This window comes from Lissotriton vulgaris, unplaced genomic scaffold (genome assembly GCF_964263255.1).
Source record: "Lissotriton vulgaris unplaced genomic scaffold, aLisVul1.2 SCAFFOLD_478, whole genome shotgun sequence".
Classification (NCBI taxonomy): Eukaryota; Metazoa; Chordata; class Amphibia; order Caudata; family Salamandridae; genus Lissotriton; species Lissotriton vulgaris.
The window spans coordinates 752,160-773,396 of NW_028254258.1; the positions used below are offsets into that span (position 1 = coordinate 752,160).

General features: G+C 43.7%; 1 pseudogene; it reads left to right on the forward strand.

Annotated features, from left to right (window-relative positions):
• The window catches only part of LOC147659604 (tyrosyl-DNA phosphodiesterase 2-like), a 69,565-nt pseudogene extending 49,023 nt beyond the window's left edge, over positions 1–20,542 (forward strand).
• Positions 20,543–21,237: the final 695 nt, after the last annotated feature.

Below are 21,237 nucleotides of genomic sequence, written 5' to 3' on the forward strand. Positions count from 1 at the left end.
AGGGCCTACTCTTGCTAGAGCAGGAATACATGAAAAGTGTACTACAAAAAGACGGTGGCATAGCATACTTAGGAACGGACTACACAATCCATTCATGGTGGATCTGAAAGAGGACAAGTTAACGGTGGACGCAAATGTATTTGCGTCTTCATAGCTGGCACAGGAGGGAAGTTACATGCACTTTAAGCTGCTACATGGAGTCGGTGGGGTACGCGCTAGGGAACACAACATGGCCAAAATTTAATTTTCCTCATTCCCTCCTTGTTCCCTACGGACCCTTCATGAAATATCGATCCTCATGAATCGATCAGTCTGTTCTTGTAACATCATTTGTTCTTCTTTCTTTCGGTTACGTTTTGAGTGAAAACTGGAATGTTCAATACAAGAAGTGGCACACAGTCCACAAATCGCTGGCCCACACTGTAGGCACAGGCAGCAACTGAATACAAGGACTAGGCCAATGCCTAGGAAGGATAGGATCTTCCATCCCCAAGCTGTTAACGTTGTCCAGAACCAACCGGACCAAGTCCAGGTGCCTGGATTCTGATGTATCTGATTTGCAATATTATGAAGACGGGTAATAGCTTGATATACTGATGGTGCGTTTTGAGGTATGAAAACACAGCAACTTGACCCGATGACCTTACAGGCTCCACCTCTATCTGCCAAGATGACGTCAATTACAAGACGATTCTGAAGGACAACAACCCGCATAGCGGACTGCTCTTCTGTTAAGTTACCTAAGGCGGAGGCAGTTTCATTTACTACTGCTTCAAGTGTTCTAGTTAATCTGCGTATCAATTTACTATTCTGGACAGGTCCTAAAAAGAAAAAGAATCCTTTATTAAAGTCGGTGTACTGTTCCCATGCCGTTTCTGTGTAGTCGACAAGTGGGACATCTCTTCTGGGTCTATTCTTTACTAGATTGCTATTTCTATGGTAATCAGGAGGAGCTAGAAAAACTGGTGGCAGAAGGAAGGCAATGTAACAGGTACCATCCCAATCTGGAGGTAGACGTATGTATGCGGTATGGCCACAAACAAAGTAAGAATGACTGATAGCTTTTAAAGACGATTTTCCATCATCACTGAATTCGACCACAGTGGTGCATTTACTATGACCTAAGTGTACTGAACCTTTCTTCTTGATACATAATTCACCAGTGACTGGCAGTACTGACATAATAGGTAGAACTGGCGTGGCTTCGGATTCGACAGTAAGAATCATAAGGCTAATTGTATAATTACCTAATCCATATACTTCATTTTCTAGATCAGTTCCTATTCTAGTGGGAAGTCCCTCCTTATCTGGGTAACAGACGTCTATTAGGACCAAGTTCAAGTTTCCCCAAACCCAACCCCCATCGAAAACAGCAATGTCGGGATCTAAAGAATTAATTATTTTAAACCATGCTCCGCAGGAGCCATTGTGAGAGAACGGATACGGAAAGAGAGGCAGAGCTCCCTTGTAATTCTGGTAGGGAGGGAGTCGGCCACATATCCAGCAATTTGTAGCATTGTTAGTTTGATGAGAATGATGTAACATACTAATGAATGTATTGTTGCGCAGCGCAAGTCTGTAGGAAAGCTCATGAGGAGGTAACTCACTAAAAGTGTGTTCAGCAGAGACATTGTAAACAGATTGTTCACGCTTGAAAATAGGATAGTAGATAGGTAACAAGATGCTAGCAATAATAATAAAAACACTGAGAATAAACATAATTATTAGTGTCACTATGCAGTGACTACGAAGTGATTTGCAATATGTACGTTTCTTTGCTTCTCTCTCTCTATCTCGATCTAGGGGATACATGTCAGAAACTATTTAACCGATTCACCTAGGGGAGGACTTAAACAATTAAACTGTCTGACTTGCTAGATCGTAATTTCATGCGATATTGTTCTTGAGGAGTCTTTTCTCGTTGCGATTCGGTAAAGTCTTTGGTAACACAGTCTTTGGTGGGGGTGGACGAGTCTGGGTCAGGTTTCAGTCCAGCAAATTTCTTAATATGACTCGTGTGTACCCACCCCTTTCTTCCCTCGATTTTCACCGCCGTCCTTGTTGTTAGAAGAACGGTCTTCGGAGACTTCCAGCGGGGCTCCAACGGACTTTTCCTGTCGAAGTTGCGGACGAGGACAGTATCACCGGGACGGACGTCATGTGGCTTAACATCAGTGTTGTCAGGGAAGGCTGCGGCAACCTGTGAACGACATGATTGGAGTGCAGACATCAAGGAGGCAAGGTAATCTGTCAACATATTAGAATCAACATCAGTGATCTTTTTAGGAATGGGCGTCCCCCACATATTCGGTGGTCTTCCAAAGACCACCTCGTACGGAGATAGCCCTGATCTCGAATGGGCGACCATTCTCATATAGAATAGTGCCACTGGCAGGGCGACTATCCAGTCGACCCCTTTTTCCTGACATATTTTGGCAAGGCGGATCTTTAATGTCTGGTTATGCCTCTCAACAAGGCCTGCGGCTTCTGGGTGTCGGACACAATGGAACTTCCACTGGTATCCCAGTAATAAGGAAACTTCTTTCATTAAGGCAGACGAGAATGGCTGACCGTTATCTGAGTACACGACACGAGGCAAGCCGTATCGTGGGAAAAATTCACGAACCAGCTGCTTGGCAGTGGTCGGAGCAGTGTAATCTGAGACTGGGTATGCTTCGGTCCAGCGGGACAGAGCACAGACAACTACGAGAACATATTTAAATCCTCGACAACGGTCCATCTGGATATAATCCATCTGGAGGACTTCAAAAGGGTGATCGGGAGGATGAAATCCACCTTGCTCTACAGGGACGCTTTTACCTGGATTGAACTGACAACAGATCATGCAAGTACGCACTTTCTGTTTTGCGGCTGCACGTAAGTGTTTATTGTTCCAGAGATTTTGTAAACTGTCTAGCATTGCTTTCTCTCCTAGATGGGCAGGACTATGTGCTGTATTTATCATGACTTGAACCATAGAGTCAGGGAGAAACCATGTAGATTTTCCCTTCGTCATCCAACCTTGATCTGTCTGGATCCCTCCTAGTTCGATCCATTTCTTTATTTCTTCTGGAGTAGCATGTGTCTGAATGTCGATAACATCTAGTGTGGGATCCCTGACTGTCATACAGTTTGTCGGATCTGTTGCTTTTGTCGTATCATTTATCTGAGTGTCGGTCAGTGCTGTATGTTTTGCTGTCTGATCTGCCAGGTCGTTACCCTGGGAAACAGAATCTGTGGCTTTAGTATGTGCTTTACACTTCATGACTGATATGGCTGAAGGCAGATGTATTGCTTCTAACAGTGCTTGAATGAGAGGACCATGTTGTATCTTTGTACCATGAGAGGTCAGAAAACCTCTTTCTTGCCACAGCATGCCGAAGTCGTGTACGACTCCGAACGCATAACGGGAATCTGTGTATATGTTAACATTTCTGTTCTTGGCTAGAATACAGGCTCGGGTCAGAGCGATGAGCTCTGCCGCTTGAGCAGACAGTGTATCAATACGATGTGTTTCTTTAACTTCTGTTTCAGTGGTCACGGCATACGCGGCCACTAACTCTCCTGTACTTGTTCTCATGCATGAACCATCTACATAAAGTGTCAGGTCTGGATTTGTCAATGGAACATCTGTTAAATCTCGTCTGGGCTTTGTTACTGCATTAATGATCTCTATACAATCATGTGGAGCTGGATCTGTCATAACTGTAGGTAACAGTGTTGCTGGGTTCAGGATACTGCAGCGTCTGATTTCTATGTGTGGCTGGAATAATGTCAATTCGTAACCTGTAAGTCGGGCTATAGTCAAGTGCTGAGTCTGGGTTCTGTTTAACAGAACCTCTACAGAATGTGGAACTTGTACTGTTAACTGATGACCTAAAACAATTGAGTCGCTTTGTCTGATTGCTAACGCTGTTGCTGCTACTGACTTTAAACATGCAGGGAGTGCCTGTGCTACTGAATCCAATGTACTTGAAAAATAAGCGCAAGGCTTATGTGAACCTGCTTGATCTTGAGTGAGGACAGACAATGCTGTACCGTCACGTTCTGTAACAAAAAGTGTAAACGGTTTGCTGTAACATGGTGTCGCTAAAACTGGTGCTTGGCATAAAGCTTTCTTTAATTCCTCAAAGGCTTGTGTGTGTTCCTGAGTCCAAGGGAGGGCAATGGAAGTTGCAGCCTCCTGTGTCGTTAACTGGATGAGTGGTTTAGCTAGAAATGCATATTGAGGAATCCATTGTCTGCAGTACGAGGTGAGGCCTATGAAGGCCCGCACTTCCTTTTGTGTCTGGGGTCGCGGCATATTTATAATTAACTGAATGCGATCGGGAGTGAGCTGTCTCCCCACTTTGGACAGCAAGTGACCCAAGTACACAACTTGCTGAACACAGAATTGTAGCTTCGAAGGAGACACCTTGTGTCCCTTGTCGGCCAGGAAATGCAAAACTGTCAGAGATGCTTGTTCACATTCGGGCTCACTTCGTGCGGTGATCAGTAGATCATCGACGTATTGCAGTAAAGCGGTGTTAACTGGCAATTGGATACAATCTAGTTGTCTTTTCAGTGCTTGACTATAGATGCTGGGGCTTTCTGTAAATCCTTGAGGTGCGCGGGAAAATTTGAAACTTCGTCCATTTAAACTGAATCCGAAGAGATATTGGCTCTCCGGGTCAATAGGTACACTGAAGAAAGCGTTCTTGAGATCGATTACAGTAAAGAACGTTGCTTCTGAATCAATAGCAGTCAATAGGGAGGAGATATCGGGGACCACAGGATACTGTGGTACAATACATTTATTCAGCTCTCGAAGATCAATCACCAGCCGATATACTGGCGGTGCATTGCGGTCTGTACGTTTAAGAATTGGAATGATGGGTGAATTACAGATATTGGAGTCGGTCTCTACGACCACTCCCTGGGCAATAAGCTCTTCAATGATTTTCAGTAAAGCCACTACAGCATCGGGTGGTAACTTGTATTGTCTGATTCTGGGTAAAACAACTCCTGTCTTGAGTGTGACACGATATGGAGTGATATGCATACATTTTGGCGCCCGAACAGGGACCCCTCCCCCACCTCAGGCGCCGGTTGGCGCGTTGCAAGCTGTGTCCCCTGCCATCAGTTAGATGGAATACACGTGTACTGGCAGGATTTCCTGCATCTCCCTCTGACCCACGGAGGTGACGAAGACTGCGATCAGTGCCCAGACGAGGCGGTGAGGAGTGCGGAGGATCCCGACCAGAGCCTAGCCGAAAGAAGCAAGGTCCGAGGTGTGAAGAGGCCCACCAGTTTTCCGAAGTTTTCCGAAGTTTTCCGAAGTTTTCCGAAGTTTTCCGAAGTTTTCCGAAGTTTTCCGAAGTTCCGAGTCGAGTCCAGTCGAGTTTTCCGAGGCCTTCTGTTTCCGTGCTTCCCGGTGAGTACCATTGCTGGGTCGTATCTAGACGGGTTTGGGTACGCAAGTCCGGTCTGCACTGTTCTTAGGCAGTGTATCTGTACTGTTTAGCAGTATATCAAGTATTCCGAATTTTTGCACTGTTACACCAGTGTATCCGTACTGTTGAGCAGTACATCTAGTATAAGGGGGTAGTCATCTATGTCTTCAATGTTTTTTATGTGATTAATGTTGTGGTATGAATGTGACTGTTTAAACGTGTATTATTGTGTTTCTCGTATAATCTAGCTGTCAAGAGTATTAAGGAATAAGGATCTAGCATTCAGTAATAAGTAAGCAAGATGCCGTTCTTCAACAAGTTAAAACAGATAGGAACTAGGAAAGGGTTACTGGAGGAAGAAATTCCTATCCCCCCTAGGGACACTCCAGGCAATTTTATGTACCAAAAGCATGGCATAGATGCCATATTATATCTAGACTTATGGGCCGATTACACCAAACATCTAGACGAAAGACACAGATGGCCTGTTACCGGAACGTGGGATGCCGAGTGCATCATGAGGGTAGAAGAAGCATTATGGAAAAAGAAAGCTAGACAATCTCAGAAGGACGCCATAGAATTTTGGCGTAAGGAATCACGTAAGCGTGCTGACAAAGCACTCCGTAGAGAAGACAGACTTAAAGAATCAGATAAAGACCAAGAAAACGAATTAGTTACTGAAGGGATCCGAGTAAAAACAGAACAAATAGACCGTGCCCGAAATAATCTTGTAAACGGTATGTATCTTGCAGCAGATGGCACATCTGAATCTGAATCAGAGATACCGAAAAACTTACCGATACCATTAGTTCCAACTAAAGTAATGCATAAAACTACTAAAGACATATTCCTAAATTCATATCTAGAGGATGTAGCACCAGCTTATACCAATCTGCCTGTTCGTGCCCTGCCTACTGACAGGGATGGGGGTGGCACTGCGCCCCCAGATAATGTTCCGCCGGTACCACGACAGACCTCCCCTGTTCCGCTAGCTCCGCCACTTCCCGCACTTAAAATAGACCTACCGAAACCAGTCCTACCTGATCTTACTAAACGACAAACTCAGATGCAGATCCAGACTCCGCGGAGAGATAATGCCCAAGCATCCGCCTCAGGAGGTGCGACAGCGGGTCTACAGACCCCGCCACCGACACACAGATTAAATTTAAGGGACACGCAGAATCCTTTTCAGTCTCCCCACTTATCCCGGCTTGACGCATTTAAAGAGAAGATGTCAGTTTGCAGATATGATCCAGTACCCGGAAAAGACGATTTAATGATATTAGCATCACTCCGATTAAGATCTGCCACCGATAACTTGCTATGCTATGTAGGAATGCAGGAACTTCTCGACAGACTATATAAGTTTATACAGACAGGGAAAGACCCCGACAGTGTCAAAAATGCCATGCATAAACAGAAAGTTGACATTCAAGCACAGATATTACGATTTTTCATAAATTGTGTAATAAGAGAACGAGACAGGCCCGGGACAGATCAAAGTGAATTAGACGCATTAAACAAGTGGGGTCAAAATATAGCCGAAGGAAAACATGATAGAGGGAATTGCATAGCCAGTATGTCCCAGAAAATTAGAAAGGCAGTATTGACTGCACACCAGGAAGAGAATGATAAAGCTTCCTCCGAGGAGGAAGAAGACCATGAAGCACCAGGAAGGTCTACAGATACTATAGCGTACGTAGGTAAGGGAAATTACCTTAGGAAAGGCATCCGTCCGGAGAGCAAGAGAGTTCTTTTCTCTGCTTTAACAAATCCGAATTCTTCTGAACATCAGTTCCAGGAAACTGATAAAAGGCTTCGAGACCGAGTGGGGTACCATGTACTGAATTCTATGGATGAACAGGAACTAGCCCGGTCAGCCGTGTTATGGGCCGAAAACCCAGACATGTATAATGATGACACATTAGTACAGACATTCTTGAACGTTTCCCCGGAAGAGCAGAAAATAGCAGGTGTATACATGATTCAGCACCTCCTCATCAAGTTCAGAAACCATCATTCTGATCCAGGTCCCTTACACGAGACATTAGAAGCATTACTCATGGATAGATGGAGAGGTTTTAGTACCAAATTAATACAAATAATTCTAGAACAACGACATAAATATAACACCTTCATAAGTCCCGAATATGTTCCCGCCCCGCCTCCAGAAAGGAAAACGTACCACATGCAATGCGGTGGCGGCATTGAAAGTCAGAACCCCTTACGAGAAGTACACCCAGTTATGGGTACGGACCAACGCTTGAAGCGTGTGTATGTTCACACACCACTGACTAAGTTAGAACTGTTAGAAATGAAGAAATTAGTTCCGTGCCATGATAAAGATCCTGCAGGTTTTCATAGAGAGCTTAAAGATATGTTACTGATGGGAGATTACACGTATGATGATATTATGAAAATGTTAAAAGTACTGTTGCCCACGGGCATTTACGAGAAATTAAAGGAAAAGGATTGGGAGGTGGGAGAGTCAAAGATAGCATGGACAGAAATAGAAGACGAAGAAAGCACGCGAGTCCCAGGGGTAGGCCTTGGGGACAAGACTAAAGCATTACCAGGTTTAATAGTACAGGTTTTACCAAGATTATTGACAACTAGAAAGGAAGATTGGGACGCAATCTCGTCCTGTAAACAGAAACAAGATGAAGATACTAGTGACTTTTATTCAAGATTCGAGAAATGTTTCATCATAAATAGTGGCCTAAAAGTTAGCAGTGAGTCATATCCGCATCTTTTTGTAACAAAATTAGTAGAGAATGCCCTACCATTAGTCAAAAATAGAGCCAGACTTACACAGACTTCTGTCTCTTTCCGTCAGTGTAAATGTCAAGTCCCCTGCACCCCGTCAATCACACGTCATGCAGCTGCGCGCGCATCCAAGCTTCCGATTTCTGCTGACGTTGCAACATTCTGTTAGCACCACCCCTTGGTGCCACCCACTTACGTCACTTATCAGTGACGTTTCTAGCACACACCTCTGGTTCACGCCTAGTTTACGCCTCTTGATGATGTATTAGTACCACGTGTATACTGTTATCTTGTCTTCTCTCAGCTGTTACGCCTCTTACATTGACTCTTATGTATTGATTCAAGTATATAAGCTATGTACTGTCAATAAACAGCAGCGCGCTCATCTATCCCTTCTGATACCCCTGTGGTGGTCAGAACATGATATCCTGATTCCTTTATGAGGAATAAAACCCTTAGAAACTCTAACACCACGGACTCTGTCTTCTTTCATTCCGATTGAGTTATTATTGATTAAGTACTTACCTGCATAGAAATTAATGCGTCTAATTCACTTTGATCTGTCCCGGGCCTGTCTCGTTCTCTTATTACACAATTTATGAAAAATCGTAATATCTGTGCTTGAATGTCAACTTTCTGTTTATGCATGGCATTTTTGACACTGTCGGGGTCTTTCCCTGTCTGTATAAACTTATATAGTCTGTCGAGAAGTTCCTGCATTCCTACATAGCATAGCAAGTTATCGGTGGCAGATCTTAATCGGAGTGATGCTAATATCATTAAATCGTCTTTTCCGGGTACTGGATCATATCTGCAAACTGACATCTTCTCTTTAAATGCGTCAAGCCGGGATAAGTGGGGAGACTGAAAAGGATTCTGCGTGTCCCTTAAATTTAATCTGTGTGTCGGTGGCGGGGTCTGTAGACCCGCTGTCGCACCTCCTGAGGCGGATGCTTGGGCATTATCTCTCCGCGGAGTCTGGATCTGCATCTGAGTTTGTCGTTTAGTAAGATCAGGTAGGACTGGTTTCGGTAGGTCTATTTTAAGTGCGGGAAGTGGCGGAGCTAGCGGAACAGGGGAGGTCTGTCGTGGTACCGGCGGAACATTATCTGGGGGCGCAGTGCCACCCCCATCCCTGTCAGTAGGCAGGGCACGAACAGGCAGATTGGTATAAGCTGGTGCTACATCCTCTAGATATGAATTTAGGAATATGTATTTAGTAGTTTTATGCATTACTTTAGTTGGAACTAATGGTATCGGTAAGTTTTTCGGTATCTCTGATTCAGATTCAGATGTGCCATCTGCTGCAAGATACATACCGTTTACAAGATTATTTCGGGCACGGTCTATTTGTTCTGTTTTTACTCGGATCCCTTCAGTAACTAATTCGTTTTCTTGGTCTTTATCTGATTCTTTAAGTCTGTCTTCTCTACGGAGTGCTTTGTCAGCACGCTTACGTGATTCCTTACGCCAAAATTCTATGGCGTCCTTCTGAGATTGTCTAGCTTTCTTTTTCCATAATGCTTCTTCTACCCTCATGATGCACTCGGCATCCCACGTTCCGGTAACAGGCCATCTGTGTCTTTCGTCTAGATGTTTGGTGTAATCGGCCCATAAGTCTAGATATAATATGGCATCTATGCCATGCTTTTGGTACATAAAATTGCCTGGAGTGTCCCTAGGGGGGATAGGAATTTCTTCCTCCAGTAACCCTTTCCTAGTTCCTATCTGTTTTAACTTGTTGAAGAACGGCATCTTGCTTACTTATTACTGAATGCTAGATCCTTATTCCTTAATACTCTTGACAGCTAGATTATACGAGAAACACAATAATACACGTTTAAACAGTCACATTCATACCACAACATTAATCACATAAAAAACATTGAAGACATAGATGACTACCCCCTTATACTAGATGTACTGCTCAACAGTACGGATACACTGGTGTAACAGTGCAAAAATTCGGAATACTTGATATACTGCTAAACAGTACAGATACACTGCCTAAGAACAGTGCAGACCGGACTTGCGTACCCAAACCCGTCTAGATACGACCCAGCAATGGTACTCACCGGGAAGCACGGAAACAGAAGGCCTCGGAAAACTCGACTGGACTCGACTCGGAACTTCGGAAAACTTCGGAAAACTTCGGAAAACTTCGGAAAACTTCGGAAAACTTCGGAAAACTGGTGGGCCTCTTCACACCTCGGACCTTGCTTCTTTCGGCTAGGCTCTGGTCGGGATCCTCCGCACTCCTCACCGCCTCGTCTGGGCACTGATCGCAGTCTTCGTCACCTCCGTGGGTCAGAGGGAGATGCAGGAAATCCTGCCAGTACACGTGTATTCCATCTAACTGATGGCAGGGGACACAGCTTGCAACGCGCCAACCGGCGCGTGAGGTGGGGGAGGGGTACCTGTTCGGGCGCCAAAATGACGTAAATAATCCTGCCTCTCGAAGAATACGGAAGTATTATATATACTGACGGATCAGCACAACCCGCAGTTGGGGGTAAGCAAGCTTACAGTGCTGCGTGCGCGATTGTTAAAGGTCGCTGGCACAAAGGAAAATTTAGACCATTGGTCACTAAAACACAATCTCTAGGAGATTGCTCGGCTCAACGAGCTGAATTAGTAGCATTTAAGATGGCGCTAGAAAATACCGATCGCGAATTCCCCACACTAATAGTGTGCAATTCTTTTTATTGCGTACAATCTTATAATGAATACTTGCAGAATTGGGTGGAAAATGGTTTCAAAGATGCAAAAGGTGGCACAATAAAGCATAAAATGATTTGGGAACAGGTAGTTCTTTTACAGAAAGAACTACAAAAGACTCACGTGATACATACACTGAGTCATCAACGTGATGGCGTTCACGTTGCAGGGAATTCATTGGCTGATGAAGCCGCGAAGGCAGCTGTGCAAACGGCTTCCGTAGCTGCGATAACTCGGTCACAAACAAAAATAGACAGCGATATTCTACAAGCTGTCAGTACGTCAGTAAAAAATGATAAGAAAACACTCCCAAAAGGCTTTCCTAAAAAGTACTTGTACTTAACGGATACAAATAATGTTCCTTTTGCTCGAATCCCTGGAGTGGGGGATAGAGTAATTCCAAACAGGGAACACAGACTAGGACTAATCAAAGCGGCACACGAAGGGCTTGCTTCTGCACACGCTGGCGTTTCCGCAACAGTATCACTATTAAAACAGAGATATTGGTGGCCTCGCTTGAGAATACAAACTAAAAAGTATGTATTAGAATGCGACATATGCCAAAGGATAAAAGTATCAACAGTGAAACGACCAGCGCAGACACCCCTTCTCATCTCGGATAAACCATTTGCATGCGTTTACCTGGACCACTGTGGTCCCCTACAAAGGGACGGTAACTATAGATATATCATGGTAGCAGTGGATTCCTGTACGAGGTTCATATGGATGTGGCCCCAGCGCTCGGCTGACGCTAGAACGGTTATAAAAGATTTGCGAGTCTTTATCGGCACATACGCAATTACCACGTTCCATTCTGACCAGGGTCCTGCTTTTAGCTCTCGAGCTTATAAGGAGGCCATGGCCAGCATGGGAATTGGGTTGCGGTATTCTTGTCCGTCGCACCCCGAAGGGAATAGTGTGGTAGAAAGAAAAAACCGTGACATAAAGCAATCTATAACAGCGAAGGTATTAGGTTCAGGCACTGGGTGGGTCAAACATTTAATAAGTGTCCAGACTAGTCTTAACAACATGCCAAGAAATTCTCTAAAAGGTTTCAGCCCATACGAACTATTGTTCGGAATTAGAATGCGCGTTCAGGACCTCGATAGTCAGATGTCAGTGGTACAAGAAGAAACAACGCACTTTGATGTAAAAGATCGTTTGGCTGTTTTACAGGAACAGAATGAAACAAGAAAATCATTAAGCAACATAAAGTTAAAGCAACAGCCAAGTACCACTGACAAGGCACCACCCGCAACAGCCCCAGCAAGGCCTGTCTGGATTCCAAAGATTGGGGATCTAGTCAGAGAAAAGATCGCGGTTAAGAAGGAATTTGGGCCTTCTTACAGAAAAGCAGTACCTGTCTTAGCAGTCACCGGAACAAGATCAGTTGTGCTACCGCCCCTTGCTGGTAAAAAGGAGAACAGAGTTGTGTCTATCGATCTGGTAAAACCACAAGCATGTGGCCTGCCTCTCGAAGAATACGGAAGTATTATATATACTGACGGATCAGCACAACCCGCAGTTGGGGGTAAGCAAGCTTACAGTGCTGCGTGCGCGATTGTTAAAGGTCGCTGGCACAAAGGAAAATTTAGACCATTGGTCACTAAAACACAATCTCTAGGAGATTGCTCGGCTCAACGAGCTGAATTAGTAGCATTTAAGATGGCGCTAGAAAATACCGATCGCGAATTCCCCACACTAATAGTGTGCAATTCTTTTTATTGCGTACAATCTTATAATGAATACTTGCAGAATTGGGTGGAAAATGGTTTCAAAGATGCAAAAGGTGGCACAATAAAGCATAAAATGATTTGGGAACAGGTAGTTCTTTTACAGAAAGAACTACAAAAGACTCACGTGATACATACACTGAGTCATCAACGTGATGGCGTTCACGTTGCAGGGAATTCATTGGCTGATGAAGCCGCGAAGGCAGCTGTGCAAACGGCTTCCGTAGCTGCGATAACTCGGTCACAAACAAAAATAGACAGCGATATTCTACAAGCTGTCAGTACGTCAGTAAAAAATGATAAGAAAACACTCCCAAAAGGCTTTCCTAAAAAGTACTTGTACTTAACGGATACAAATAATGTTCCTTTTGCTCGAATCCCTGGAGTGGGGGATAGAGTAATTCCAAACAGGGAACACAGACTAGGACTAATCAAAGCGGCACACGAAGGGCTTGCTTCTGCACACGCTGGCGTTTCCGCAACAGTATCACTATTAAAACAGAGATATTGGTGGCCTCGCTTGAGAATACAAACTAAAAAGTATGTATTAGAATGCGACATATGCCAAAGGATAAAAGTATCAACAGTGAAACGACCAGCGCAGACACCCCTTCTCATCTCGGATAAACCATTTGCATGCGTTTACCTGGACCACTGTGGTCCCCTACAAAGGGACGGTAACTATAGATATATCATGGTAGCAGTGGATTCCTGTACGAGGTTCATATGGATGTGGCCCCAGCGCTCGGCTGACGCTAGAACGGTTATAAAAGATTTGCGAGTCTTTATCGGCACATACGCAATTACCACGTTCCATTCTGACCAGGGTCCTGCTTTTAGCTCTCGAGCTTATAAGGAGGCCATGGCCAGCATGGGAATTGGGTTGCGGTATTCTTGTCCGTCGCACCCCGAAGGGAATAGTGTGGTAGAAAGAAAAAACCGTGACATAAAGCAATCTATAACAGCGAAGGTATTAGGTTCAGGCGCTGGGTGGGTCAAACATTTAATAAGTGTCCAGACTAGTCTTAACAACATGCCAAGAAATTCTCTAAAAGGTTTCAGCCCATACGAACTATTGTTTGGAATTAGAATGCGCGTTCAGGACCTCGATAGTCAGATGTCAGTGGTACAAGAAGAAACAACGCACTTTGATGTAAAAGATCGTTTGGCTGTTTTACAGGAACAGAATGAAACAAGAAAATCATTAAGCAACATAAAGTTAAAGCAACAGCCAAGTACCACTGACAAGGCACCACCCGCAACAGCCCCAGCAAGGCCTGTCTGGATTCCAAAGATTGGGGATCTAGTCAGAGAAAAGATCGCGGTTAAGAAGGAATTTGGGCCTTCTTACAGAAAAGCAGTACCTGTCTTAGCAGTCACCGGAACAAGATCAGTTGTGCTACCGCCCCTTGCTGGTAAAAAGGAGAACAGAGTTGTGTCTATCGATCTGGTAAAACCACAAGCATGTGGCCTATAATCAACAGTAGGCCCAGTGGACTCCCAAGAAACAACAGAATACCCAAACTTGCAACAATCCAAGAGGTTCAAACTGAAAGACTAATCACATTCGATCAGCCTGCAGTGCACAATGAAGGACTATGCAATAATGCCATGGAACTCGTGCCTCTTGAAACACAGATTGAAACAGTTCGTCAAGAAACAACACCAGTCTACAATGATGTGGCATCAGAAAGTGCTACCGAGAGACAGATTGAAAGAACAATCCCATCAATTGACAGAACTGCCTCTGGTTATTTCATCATCTTCGACAACTTCTCTGAAGATCAAAATGAGCCCGAAGTGATGCCAGAAACAAAAAAGTATTCTAAAGAAAATACAACAGGACTCCTTCAACAAATCAAAGAACTATATCTGGATTCACCGTTGATTGAGCATTGGATTATCTCAGGGGTATTCATACTCCTACTCTGCCTAATTTTAGTTTTAATTTTAGGAAAGTTCATTACAATTGAATGGACACAGCAAGTCAGAACATCAACCTAGTCCTGAAGCCACACAGATCATCCCACGTGAAGAAAAGAGAACTGTCAACAGTAAATGTCACAGCAATTCCAATACCTCGTGGGGTAGTATGGGAGAAAACAGACTATGAGATCTATGGTCCGGTCGAAATCCTGAAGTATACTCATCAACTAAAGGTTTCCTTAAGTGACTTTGTGACACCAAGTACATTCTCTGATGATTGGGACTTTAACAGTATTAATGACATGATGTCTGATTTAGTAATGTCAGCTAGATTCACAGATCATGATTATTTACAAGGTTCATCTAGTTATGAGCAGTTATTCTGTTACACCCACTATGGGGATCATTACTTGCATAAATCTGCACAGCCTAGAAATGTTTTTATGTATAATCAATGGGAACATTGTTCTACACCAACTAAAAGCAGTTCTAAAGCATTTTTTGAGAAATTCAAATACTTCTCAGGGTTTAACACCAGTGATGCAGAAACGTTTTATTATAAACTGTTAGATAAAACAGGAATGAAAACAATGCTGACAAATTCTAAATTGATATATTCAGAAGCATTTTATGACAAAATGATGACATTTGGTTTTGATTATTGGAAAAATAATATTGAAACGAAAACAATTTGGGGTACAAAAGATTGGCAGGTGCAAGGCATTGAAGCACTATTTAGAACCTGCATGATACCAGAACAAATGTTATTTTTAAATGACACAATACACCAAACATCTTGTCTTGGCCTAGCTAAGATCAAAGACCTTAAAACACCGTCTATACCGAAGCCAATACCAGAAAATGCAACCACAGATATTGAGTTAGACGTGTCACACATTTTACATTTCAACAGAACACATCCTGATTGGAAAAAGTGGTTAATCTGGCCTACAGACACAAATAGCTGTCAAGATAGATTCCTGAACAAAACACAGGGGTTAAAAATGACCAGATTAGACCCTAGATATTCCCAGAGACAACATCCAGGGATTATAACAACATACAGTGTAGGGAAACTCTGCCTAGAATGGCTAACTACATCCACACTGGCTGAAATTAAGCAACACTTGTCTTTACTAAAAGATGGTGCTGATTTGCGCGATTTCATTCTTGGACCACGCAAACAGCGTCAATAACCTGTTCCATAGCGACCAGTATCTATGCTGCTTACAACAAGGCTTGGAAAGTAAAGCAAATTGAAACTGCTGAAAAAATACGAGAAATTGATCGTATTAATTTGGAGAAATCACTTTCTGTGGTAGACAATAGGTTAATGACTCTGTCTTCCAGAATATATTCTTTGGACAATATTGTATCCTCTGCCTTTGATGTGATAGACAGAGATTTGCTAATGTTACAACATGGCCAGTCTCAATTACGCTCTATTATAGAACTAGGCTAGACGCTGCAAAATCTTCGTTCAGGCTATGTGCCTTGGCGTTTAATCAACACAACGTCATTATTTTCCAGTTTTAACCTTACTGATAAACAGATCAGTTTGGCACAGAAAGGAGCAGACTATACAATCCTGAGCATCGAAAAACTCGAGAGATTACCATTGGCAATGTCAGAGAGTCCTGTCATTGAATGGATAATACACGGAATTATCACAATTCCGATTACAACTTTCCGATTTAAAAAGTGCCTTGAGTACATACCTGCTGGCCAATATGAACAATTGGGTAAAGGATATGTAAAATCCGAATGAAAATTACCATACACTCATTCTTGCTATAGTGACAGCGACAAAAATGTATTTCTTAGTGGTGACAACTGTAAACACTCACTAAGCGGTATACTTTTGTGTCAGGGTATTAATTTACACTGAGCATGTGATGGAAATTCAAACAACCTTTCATGCCACCAGCTAGTCACACCTGCAACTCAGATAGAACCCTTCTTTATGCAACTCGCAAACGGGAGTTACATTCTTAGAACGGATCACAGATGTTGTGGCCTGACGCCAGGGAAAAGTTATCTAGTACAAGTTACGTCCATGGTCAAATGTTGTATGCAAGCATTGTTCCCGAGCGGGCCTCCTGACATAGTGACTCCCCTCTGGCCTCGTCTGAATCTCTATTCTATACGAATTGATACATTAAGCAAAATGAAATCTGTACTTTTACAGACAACAGTGCCTATAACGTCATCTAAAGAGACGTATGATCTTCTAGTCGCAAGGACGGCTACTGAGGTTCATGACCTTTTATCAACAAATTGCCCCGTGCATTTCGTAGAAATGTTCAGCCAACTCCTTAACATGTCTAGTGCAACAAGCATCCCAGGCATATTTAAGACAGTCTTTACGGGACTGCTAACACCCTTCCAGGCAATTTTGGGAATCTTTCCTAATTTTGTGCACTCCATTTTTGGCGGCATACCACTATTTTTGGGACTCATCGCAGGGATTCTATTTTTGACCCTCCTGCTTCGTTATGGCAAGCCTCGGCTCAGACATAGCTCCCATGGGAATGGAAGAGACAATCCTAGCAATGCGCTACAGGGACAGGATAACTAACGTCCTCGGATTGGCCAGGCTGAGAGATCTAAACATGACCTGGTTCCTTTCATTCAGACAGATATGGCAAAATTGCATTTTACCTGTGCTACGGTGTATGCTTTGCGGCGATGAATGCGTGTTGGACATCTGTCTTTCACTTCCATCAGCAGTACCAATGGACGTCGATACTTTGCTCAGTCCAATAACGGCTCACGCATTGTGTTGTCCCCAGCGGCTACCAATCCTGATGACGGCATTCGTGGAGACTCCTGTACTACAGCCAAGTGGTAACAGTGGAGCGAGTGACAAAAGCAACATCATCCAGGTACAACGTTCTGTGAGCATTGCTGGTCCTGACTTCGATGACAGCAATCATTCTCACACCTGCCAAGTTACAGCGCTATCTAATTTGGTTGAACTGTCACCTGAATTTGTAGACCAATTCTTTGAGAGCCTGTCTGATACAATGTTCTCACCCGTAGAGAAACAATAACTTTTGAGAAGCTTTCCGACACACAGCGTTCCCATGAACTCTGAATTCGGCCTTCAGTTTTGATCAACAAAAACTGCCAGGAGCTTTGGAAATCTATTTTTCTTTGAATTGGACAATTTTTCTAATATTGACCCTTTTTGGCACGAACAATTCTTTGCTTAACGTAAAAACTATTCTTAGAGAACAGAAGCTTCACACTTCTATTTCTAAACACATCTAGAGACATAACAACATGACACCAGCCTCTAGCACACATGTTATTACAATGCATTTTTATGTGATGATTTATCTCGCATTTCTTCTGTCAGAGATACTTCATGTGTAATTCCTTTTGCATAATCGTTCATTGATTTCATATGCAATAATTTTTTGAATGATTACTATGCTTTAAAAAACGTACAATACCTAAATTCCATGTATTACAAGTACGCCTATTTCGAATGCATTTATGTATTTTGGGGTGGGCAATGTTACACATGCATCTTATTGCTTAGTTTTAGTAATTTTGATGGACATTACCCGTGGAGTGGGTGTTGCGTGTTTATCTAGGTTCCTGATCGATACTGTGACCTTATGCCCCTATTCGGCTATAAATCCCTTTATTCCCTATATTGGCATAAACCGTTCAAGTGCGATTTTCTGAAAAGTCATCTCTGGCCTCACACGAACAGAGCCACATTCCAGCATGACTCTCTGCTACTTCCTTTGCGACCAATTAGTGCAATGACAGTGCAGCAGTCCCTATCTGATATTCCTAGATAACACTCCGAGTTCTTCAACAAGATAAAAACTTGGCAAACCTGGAAATCCCCGCTTGCTATGTTTTGATTAGTAATGGAACTCTAATGAGCAACTGATAACTATCACTTCCTAGTGACATCTTTAATTGACGTCTTATGTCCAGCAAACTTGCGTCAAACCCGGCACCTGTCAGGTATAAATATTACCAACGTTGCCTTAAGCAATGTTCGTTGCCTGTTGCTGATGCCAGCTGCCTGCATGACCCTGTGTTGGTAAATCTAGCACTCTGTCGCTGCAGCCTGCTATCCTGTGGTGGTGAAGCTGCTGATTACCATTATCGCCGCTACAGCGCGAACTATGGTGCAGTACGCTTAAGGAGCTGAACAGCCGTCCTCTGCGAAGACATCCAGCAGATTCCAGCTGCCCGCGGACGCTGTCCCCCCTCCTTCCTCGACGCGCTGAAGAGACCCGCTGCCTTTCTCGTGCAGAGAAATCCAGTCCCGGCGCTTCCGGTTTACCCTCGCGGGTGACTGGGATATCGAGAGAGACCCCTGAAGGAGATACCAATCCTCCATCATTCTATTCAGAGGTATGGTGTTGACTAAACCCTTAGACGAGAATTCTTGAAACAAACCTTGGCAAAACCAACTTAACTTAAAGCTACTTACTTACTCCCCATCCACGTGTTAGGCTTAGGTCAGGCACACTGGGGTAGGTGTAGTTAGAAGCACCAGTTGAGTATGTTAGCCTAATGTATATATGACTGTATATATGTTTTATTACTTTTAAACCATTGTATGGCTAAGAAACCATATCAATGCTTTTACAGTTCTATTTCGCAATACTTATCTTACTGTACGTACTTTTTATAATAACAATTATTGCAATTGTGGCAATACATTTCTCTTGTACGAGAAGAAAGACTGTTCAATAAATGTTAACCCTTTATTGACAAACGCCCGTCTCTCTATTCTCTACATCTCGTGAAAGTAAACTGCACTAGACTGACTGAGTGAAATACATGTCTATTGTTTCACACGACCCTAGAGATTGACTCTTGATCTGAGGAGCAAAGTTGTCATGTTGCACGGTTGTTGGAAAACTGAATCCCTTCTTGTCTGTGCCAAGGAAGCTGATCACTTCCGATGCAGAGAAGAAAGTTTCCAGTGACCTCTGAGCTAGTTGGTAACACAACCCAATTAAGTTTAGCATAGTCAGTGGAGGCCTGGAATATCCGCAGTTCCACGTCGATACTACTGTTTATGTTATACCAATGCGCAGGGCCTAGTGGGAAACTAGGAACTACACTACAGTGGCACTCCAGGGTCGATTCCCGCTCGGCCAGTCTGGTTAGTAGTTGAGGGGGCTCTAGTGTCCGGATGCTATTTTGAGGCTGATGCCGCTCCCAGCTCGCTGCAATCTCTACAGATTTTGGTCGCTTCTGAGGCAATACACGGCTCGCCTCGCCGCTCCTTAAACGCACCAGGGTCTCCGGTATGCAGAACTATTTTCAGGATTTACTATTTGGGGACAACGGCAGGCAGAGCTCCGCAATCCGCGTCCTCCTACATCGACTTCAAGCCATACCCCAACCTGTGCCTTATGATGCCTCATCTGGAGAGCACAAAGGAACATGCTAAGGAACGCTTAACCCCATCGCCGTGGGGCTAATTTCCCTGCGGCGCGGGGGTAGAGGGGCAGCGCGGCGCCGCGATGCTGATGACGAGCTCGGCTCATCATGCAGCACGGTGCCACTGTTCTGATGACGAGCTGAGCTCGTCATGTCCCCGCCCGCTCAATGGAACGCCCAGCACAGAGGGGTAATTATCCCCGCGAGGGCATTCCGCAGAGGCCATGACGAGCTCATCAGCACAGCGCCACCGTGCTGCATGACGAGCTCAGCTCGTCATCACCATGGAAAAGGCTAAACCAACTCAACATTGTGTTACAGAAAATAAATAAAGCTCTAGAGTCTTTAACAGTCATATTTTCTGGGGGTACCAATCCCAGAGATTAATTGGTATCTAAAATAGAAGGCTGTTGTGTACACATGACAAACACAATTTCCAAGTTTACAACTTCTTTATTGTCTGGAGCCACAGTGAATGTGTCCTGGTATCTCCTAGTCCAGTACCTAACTACCGTGACCACATTCCAATCTAGAACAACATAACATTGCCTGGCAACTGCAACAAGAAGGAACACAACACATCCCTTTCTTTACCCAATATAGAAAACCAAAGGAAACTTATAACTATATAAAAAATCTAAAGGTTAACAATACTACATTTCGAAATATATCACAATTACCTTCTCTAATAAAGAATTATTTAGAGCTTTGAGCATTTATTCTTTCATGTACATAACCTTCCAACCATTTTGTTGGTCTACTCATCCTCAACATATTACCTTCCTTACCTTCCTTACCATTTGTATATACTTTCTGTAGTCTGTGTAATTGTAGCAGATGTAGGGGGAAATTCACAAAGAAGTGACGGAGTGTGGAGTTAGCCTTCTTGGCTTAATGCCATGCTCTGCGGCTTCTGAAACGCAGGGGTGAACCCTATTTACAACAATACGGTCTAGCCCTGCATTTTCACCTGTGCTGGCGCTAATTTCAGCTGCCTAGCACCAACCCAGGCCCCCTTGCACCATAGTGAAAGGGGGCCTGAGTTGTGGGGAATGAATATTTATATGCAGGAAGGGATACCCTTCTGTACATAAACAATCTTATGGCGTTTTGCTGTTTTTATGTGTGCTGCACACATGAAAACAGCAAAAACAAGGAGAAATAAAGCATTTCTCCGCATTTCTCCGTGTTAACACCAGGTTTTCCCTGCCTCAAATTTACACCACCCTTGTAAATAT